This window comes from Crinia signifera, chromosome 6 (genome assembly GCF_055691185.1).
Source record: "Crinia signifera chromosome 6, ASM5569118v1, whole genome shotgun sequence".
Taxonomy (NCBI): Eukaryota; Metazoa; Chordata; class Amphibia; order Anura; family Myobatrachidae; genus Crinia; species Crinia signifera.
Window position 1 is genome coordinate 123,881,910 of NC_139222.1, and position 7,500 is coordinate 123,889,409.

General features: G+C 37.1%; 5 non-coding genes across 5 annotated transcripts; all 5 read right to left on the minus strand.

Moving 5' to 3' along the window:
• Positions 1-2,555: 2,555 nt before the first annotated feature.
• TRNAP-UGG (transfer RNA proline (anticodon UGG)) lies at positions 2,556-2,627 on the minus strand. Its single transcript has one exon. It is a non-coding gene; the product is annotated as a tRNA-Pro (tRNA).
• A 660-nt stretch (positions 2,628-3,287) lies between these two features.
• On the minus strand, positions 3,288-3,359 carry TRNAP-UGG (transfer RNA proline (anticodon UGG)). The gene has a single exon. It is a non-coding gene; the product is annotated as a tRNA-Pro (tRNA).
• A 1,031-nt stretch (positions 3,360-4,390) lies between these two features.
• Positions 4,391-4,462, minus strand: TRNAP-UGG (transfer RNA proline (anticodon UGG)). Its single transcript has one exon. It is a non-coding gene; the product is annotated as a tRNA-Pro (tRNA).
• A 1,393-nt stretch (positions 4,463-5,855) lies between these two features.
• Positions 5,856-5,927, minus strand: TRNAP-UGG (transfer RNA proline (anticodon UGG)). The gene has a single exon. It is a non-coding gene; the product is annotated as a tRNA-Pro (tRNA).
• Positions 5,928-7,327: 1,400 nt separating this feature from the next.
• On the minus strand, positions 7,328-7,399 carry TRNAP-UGG (transfer RNA proline (anticodon UGG)). The gene has a single exon. It is a non-coding gene; the product is annotated as a tRNA-Pro (tRNA).
• Positions 7,400-7,500: the final 101 nt, after the last annotated feature.

Genomic DNA, 7,500 nt, shown 5'->3' on the forward strand with positions numbered 1-7,500 from the left:
TTTAGCAAGACCCCCGAAGCACCAATACAGTGGAACCCCCCCACAAGTGACCCCATTTTGCAAACTACACCCCTCAGGGAATTCATCTAGGGGTATAGCGTACATTTAAAACCCCCAGGGGTTTCACCAATTGTGGTACAACTGGGCTGTGAAAATGAAAAATTACATTTTTTTACACAAAAATGCAGTTCTGGCTCAAAATTTTTCATTTTCACAAGGAATGAAGGAGACAAAGCACCCCAAAATCTGTGCCCCAATTTCTCCCGAGTACGGCAATGCCTCACATGTGACCAAAAAATACCATTTGGGTGCATGGCAGGACTCAGCAGGGAAGGAGCGATATTTGGATTTTGCAGCACAGATTCTGGTGGAATGAATGGTGGGTGCTATGTCGCATTAGCAAGACCCCCGAAGCACCAATACAGTGGAACCCCCCCACAAGTCACCCCATTTTGCAAACTACACCCCTCAGGGAATTTATCTAGGGGTATAGCGTACATTTCAAACCCCCAGGGGTTTCACCAATTTTGATACAACTGGGCTGTGCAAATGAAAAATTACATTTTTTACACAAAAATGCAGATCTGGCTCAAAATTTTTCATTTTCACAAGGAATGAAGGAGACAAAGCACCCCAAAATCTGTGCCCCAATTTCTCCCGAGTATGGCAATGCCTCACATGTGCCCAAAAAATACCAGTTGGGTGCATGGCAGGACTCAGAAGGGAAGGAGTGATTTTTGGATTTTGCAGCACAGATTCTGGTTGAATGACCCCTGAAGCACCTATACAGTGGAACCCCCCCACAAGTGACCCCATTTTGCAAACTACACCCTTCAGGGAATTCATCAGGGGGTATAGTGTACATTTCAAACCCCCAGGGGTTTCACCAATTTTGATACAACTGAGCTGTGAAAATGAAAAATTAATTTTTTTCATTTTCACAGCCCAGTTGTATCAAAATTGGTGAAACCCCTGGGGGTTTGAAATGTACACTATACCCCTTGATGAATTCCCTGAGGGGTGTAGTTTGCAAAATGGGGTCACTTGTGGGGGGGTTCCTAACTTTTAGCATCTTATGGTGCCTAGAAACCTACATGGTGCCTAAAAAAATAATCTCATAAAAAGGAGGCTCCAAAATCAAGTAGGTGCTCCTTCTATTATGAAGCCTGTGGTTTGGTCACCGTGCACACTAGGGCCACATATAGGATATTTATGAAAACCAAAGAATTGGGGGAATCAATTTTTAGTCACATTTCTCTAGTAAAATCTACTGTATTCGTTAGAAAAATGTATTAAAATTGAAACTCTGCAAAAAAAAAGAAATTTTGAAATTCCACCTACACTTTGTTTTAATTCCTGTGAAACACCTAAAGGGTTAACAAACTTCCAAAATGCTGTTTTGAATACTGTGAGGGGTGCAGTTTTTGAAATGGCATCATTTATGGGGGTGTCTCACATACAAGTACCTCAAAGTCACATCAGAACTGAACTGGTCCCTAAAAAAATCAGTGTTTGAAATTTTCTTGAAAATTTGAGAATTTGCTATTCATATTGTAAGCCTCCTAGTGTCCCAAAAAATTAAAAGGAAGTTGAAATAATGATGTCAACATAAAGTAGACATATGGTCTATGTTAGTTATTCACTATTTTGAGTGGTAAGATTATTTGTCTCACAAGCAGAAAATTTAACATTTTGCAAATCGCTAAATTTTCCATTTTTTCACGATATTTTGGTATTTTTCACAAAAAAACACAGACTGTATCGACCCAAATTTACCACTAATTTGAAGTACAAGGTGTCACGAAAAAACAATCTCAAAACCACTGGGATAAGTAAAAGCAAAAAAAAGTTATCCCCACTTAAGTGAGACATGTCAGATTTGAAAAAAATGGCTCTGTCAGGAACGCAAAAACTAGCTCTGTCAGGAAGGGGTTAAAGTGAAACTCATATTATTTATGTAATAATTGAAAGAGCTGGATAAAATAGTTGATGTATTTTGTTGTATTATGTTACTGAGATAATGGGGAATGTGTTTTTTTACCCAAAGTACCACCATATGGTTGAAAATGTCCTAAATACTCATAAGTAATTACAAACTAATTGTGTAAAATGGCAAGAGCAAAATTCAATTGATGCTTTGAAATCAAGCATGTAACATCAATCATGGGCTCTAAAAGGCAGCTAAATGCTGGGCTCGTCCGGGATTTGAAGCCAGGACCTCTCGCACCCAAAGCGAGAATCATACCCCTAGACCAACGAGCCACCCCTGAAAACTTCTCACGTCACAATATTTTTTTTTTTAAAGTGAAACTCATTATATACGTAATAATGCAGAGTGCTGGATAAAATATTTAATGAATATTGTTGTGTTATGTTACTGAGATAATGGGGAATGTGTTTTTTTACCCAAAGTACCACCATATGGTTGAAAATGTCCTAAATACTCATAAGTAATTACAAACTAATTGTGTAAAATGGCAAGAGCAAAATTCAATTGATGCTTTGAAATCAAGCATTTAACATCAATCATGGGCTCTAAAAGGCAGCTAAATGCTGGGCTCGTCCGGGATTTGAACCCGGGACCTCTCGCACCCAAAGCGAGAATCATACCCCTAGACCAACGAGCCACCCCTGAAAACTTCTCACGTCAGAACAATTTTTTTTTTAAAGTGAAACTCATATTATTTATGTAATAATTGAAAGAGCTGGATAAAATAGTTGATGTATTTTGTTGTATTATGTTACTGAGATAATGGGGAATGTGTTTTTTTACCCAAAGTACCACCATATGGTTGAAAATGTCCTAAATACTCATAAGTAATTACAAACTAATTGTGTAAAATGGCAAGAGCAAAATTCAATTGATGCTTTGAAATCAAGCATTTAACATCAATCATGGGCTCTAAAAGGCAGCTAAATGCTGGGCTCGTCGGGGATTTGAAGCCGGGACCTCTCGCACCCAAAGCGAGAATCATACCCCTAGACCAACGAGCCACCCCTGAAAACTTCTCACGTCACAATATTTTTTTTTTTAAAGTGAAACTCATTATATACGTAATAATGCAGAGTGCTGGATAAAATAGTTGATGTATTTTGTTGTATTATGTTACTGAGATAATGGGGAATGTGTTTTTTTACCCAAAGTACCACCATATGGTTGAAAATGTCCTAAATACTCATAAGTAATTACAAACTAATTGTGTAAAATGGCAAGAGCAAAATTCAATTGATGCTTTGAAATCAAGCATGTAACATCAATCATGGGCTCTAAAAGGCAGCTAAATGCTGGGCTCGTCCGGGATTTGAACCCGGGACCTCTCGCACCCAAAGCGAGAATCATACCCCTAGACCAACGAGCCACCCCTGAAAACTTCTCACGTCAGAATATATTTTTTTTGAAAGTGAAACTCATATTATTTATGTAATAATTGAAAGAGCTGGATAAAATAGTTGATGTATTTTGTTGTATTATGTTACTGAGATAATGGGGAATGTGTTTTTTTTTTACCTAAAGTACCACCACATGGTTGAAAATGTACTACATGCTCCTAAGTAATTACAAACTAATTGTGTAAAATGGCAAGAGCAAAATTCAATTGATGCTTTGAAATCAAGCATTTAACATCAATCATGGGCTCTAAAAGGCAGCTAAATGCTGGGCTCGTCCGGGATTTGAACCCGGGACCTCTCGCACCCAAAGCAAGAATCATACCCCTAGACCAACGAGCCACCCCTGAAAACTTCTCAAGTCAGAATAATTTTTTTTTTAAAGTGAAACTCATATTATTTATGTAATAATTGAAAGAGCTGGATAAAATAGTTGATGTATTTTGTTGTATTATGTTACTGAGATAATGGGGAATGTGTTTTTTTACCCAAAGTACCACCATATGGTTGAAAATGTCCTAAATACTCATAAGTAATTACAAACTAATTGTGTAAAATGGCAAGAGCAAAATTCAATTGATGCTTTGAAATCAAGCATGTAACATCAATCATGGGCTCTAAAAGGCAGCTAAATGCTGGGCTCGTCCGGGATTTGAAGCCAGGACCTCTCGCACCCAAAGCGAGAATCATACCCCTAGACCAACGAGCCACCCCTGAAAACTTCTCACGTCACAATATTTTTTTTTTTTAAAGTGAAACTCATTATATACGTAATAATGCAGAGTGCTGGATAAAATATTTAATGAATATTGTTGTGTTATGTTACTGAGATAATGGGGAATGTGTTTTTTTACCCAAAGTACCACCATATGGTTGAAAATGTCCTAAATACTCATAAGTAATTACAAACTAATTGTGTAAAATGGCAAGAGCAAAATTCAATTGATGCTTTGAAATCAAGCATTTAACATCAATCATGGGCTCTAAAAGGCAGCTAAATGCTGGGCTCGTCCGGGATTTGAACCCGGGACCTCTCGCACCCAAAGCGAGAATCATACCCCTAGACCAACGAGCCACCCCTGAAAACTTCTCACGTCAGAACAATTTTTTTTTTAAAGTGAAACTCATATTATTTATGTAATAATTGAAAGAGCTGGATAAAATAGTTGATGTATTTTGTTGTATTATGTTACTGAGATAATGGGGAATGTGTTTTTTTACCCAAAGTACCACCATATGGTTGAAAATGTCCTAAATACTCATAAGTAATTACAAACTAATTGTGTAAAATGGCAAGAGCAAAATTCAATTGATGCTTTGAAATCAAGCATTTAACATCAATCATGGGCTCTAAAAGGCAGCTAAATGCTGGGCTCGTCGGGGATTTGAAGCCGGGACCTCTCGCACCCAAAGCGAGAATCATACCCCTAGACCAACGAGCCACCCCTGAAAACTTCTCACGTCACAATATTTTTTTTTTTTAAAGTGAAACTCATTATATACGTAATAATGCAGAGTGCTGGATAAAATATTTAATGAATATTGTTGTGTTATGTTACTGAGATAATGGGGAATGTGTTTTTTTACCCAAAGTACCACCATATGGTTGAAAATGTCCTAAATACTCATAAGTAATTACAAACTAATTGTGTAAAATGGCAAGAGCAAAATTCAATTGATGCTTTGAAATCAAGCATTTAACATCAATCATGGGCTCTAAAAGGCAGCTAAATGCTGGGCTCGTCCGGGATTTGAACCCGGGACCTCTCGCACCCAAAGCAAGAATCATACCCCTAGACCAACGAGCCACCCCTGAAAACTTCTCAAGTCAGAATAAATTTTTTTTTAAAGTGAAACTCATATTATTTATGTAATAATTGAAAGAGCTGGATAAAATAGTTGATGTATTTTGTTGTATTATGTTACTGAGATAATGGGGAATGTGTTTTTTTACCCAAAGTACCACCATATGGTTGAAAATGTCCTAAATATTCATAAGTAATTACAAACTAATTGTGTAAAATGGCAAGAGCAAAATTCAATTGATGCTTTGAAATCAAGCATGTAACATCAATCATGGGCTCTAAAAGGCAGCTAAATGCTGGGCTCGTCCGGGATTTGAAGCCAGGACCTCTCGCACCCAAAGCGAGAATCATACCCCTAGACCAACGAGCCACCCCTGAAAACTTCTCACGTCACAATATTTTTTTTTTTAAAGTGAAACTCATTATATACGTAATAATGCAGAGTGCTGGATAAAATATTTAATGAATATTGTTGTGTTATGTTACTGAGATAATGGGGAATGTGTTTTTTTACCCAAAGTACCACCATATGGTTGAAAATGTCCTAAATACTCATAAGTAATTACAAACTAATTGTGTAAAATGGCAAGAGCAAAATTCAATTGATGCTTTGAAATCAAGCATTTAACATCAATCATGGGCTCTAAAAGGCAGCTAAATGCTGGGCTCGTCCGGGATTTGAACCCGGGACCTCTCGCACCCAAAGCGAGAATCATACCCCTAGACCAACGAGCCACCCCTGAAAACTTCTCACGTCAGAACAATTTTTTTTTTAAAGTGAAACTCATATTATTTATGTAATAATTGAAAGAGCTGGATAAAATAGTTGATGTATTTTGTTGTATTATGTTACTGAGATAATGGGGAATGTGTTTTTTTACCCAAAGTACCACCATATGGTTGAAAATGTCCTAAATACTCATAAGTAATTACAAACTAATTGTGTAAAATGGCAAGAGCAAAATTCAATTGATGCTTTGAAATCAAGCATTTAACATCAATCATGGGCTCTAAAAGGCAGCTAAATGCTGGGCTCTTCGGGGATTTGAAGCCGGGACCTCTCGCACCCAAAGCGAGAATCATACCCCTAGACCAACGAGCCACCCCTGAAAACTTCTCACGTCACAATATTTTTTTTTTGAAAGTGAAACTCATATTATTTATGTAATAATTGAAAGAGCTGGATAAAATAGTTGATGTATTTTGTTGTATTATGTTACTGAGATAATGGGGAATGTGTTTTTTTACCCAAAGTACCACCATATGGTTGAAAATGTCCTAAATACTCATAAGTAATTACAAACTAATTGTGTAAAATGGCAAGAGCAAAATTCAATTGATGCTTTGAAATCAAGCATGTAACATCAATCATGGGCTCTAAAAGGCAGCTAAATGCTGGGCTCGTCCAGGATTTGAACCCGGGACCTCTCTCACCCAAAGCAAGAATCATACCCCTAGACCAACGAGCCACCCCTGAAAACTTCTCACGTCAGAATATATTTTTTTTGAAAGTGAAACTCATATTATTTATGTAATAATTGAAAGAGCTGGATAAAATAGTTGATGTATTTTGTTGTATTATGTTACTGAGATAATGGGGAATGTGTTTTTTTTTTACCTAAAGTACCACCACATGGTTGAAAATGTACTACATGCTCCTAAGTAATTACAAACTAATTGTGTAAAATGGCAAGAGCAAAATTCAATTGAGGCTTTGAAATCAAGCATGTAACATCAATCATGGGCTCTAAAAGGCAGCTAAATGCTGGGCTTGTCCGGGATTTGAACGCTGGGACCTCTTGCACCCTAAGCGAGAATCATACCCCTAGACCAACGAGCCACCCCTGAAAACTTCTCACGTCAGAATATTTTTTTTTTTTAAGTGAAACTCATATTATTTATGTAATAATTGAAAGAGCTGGATAAAATAGTTGATGTATGTTGTTGTATTATGTTACTGAGATAATGGGGAATGTGTTTTTTTACCCAAAGTACCACCATATGGTTGAAAATGTCCTAAATACTCATAAGTAATTACAAACTAATTGTGTAAAATGGCAAGAGCAAAATTCAATTGATGCTTTGAAATCAAGCATTTAACATCAATCATGGGCTCTAAAAGGCAGCTAAATGCTGGGCTCGTCCGGGATTTGAACCCGGGACCTCTCGCACCCAAAGCGAGAATCATACCCCTAGACCAACGAGCCACCCCTGAAAACTTCTCACGTCACAATATTTTTTTTTTTTAAAGTGAAACTCATTATATACGTAATAATGCAGAGTGCTGGATAAAATATTTAATGAATAT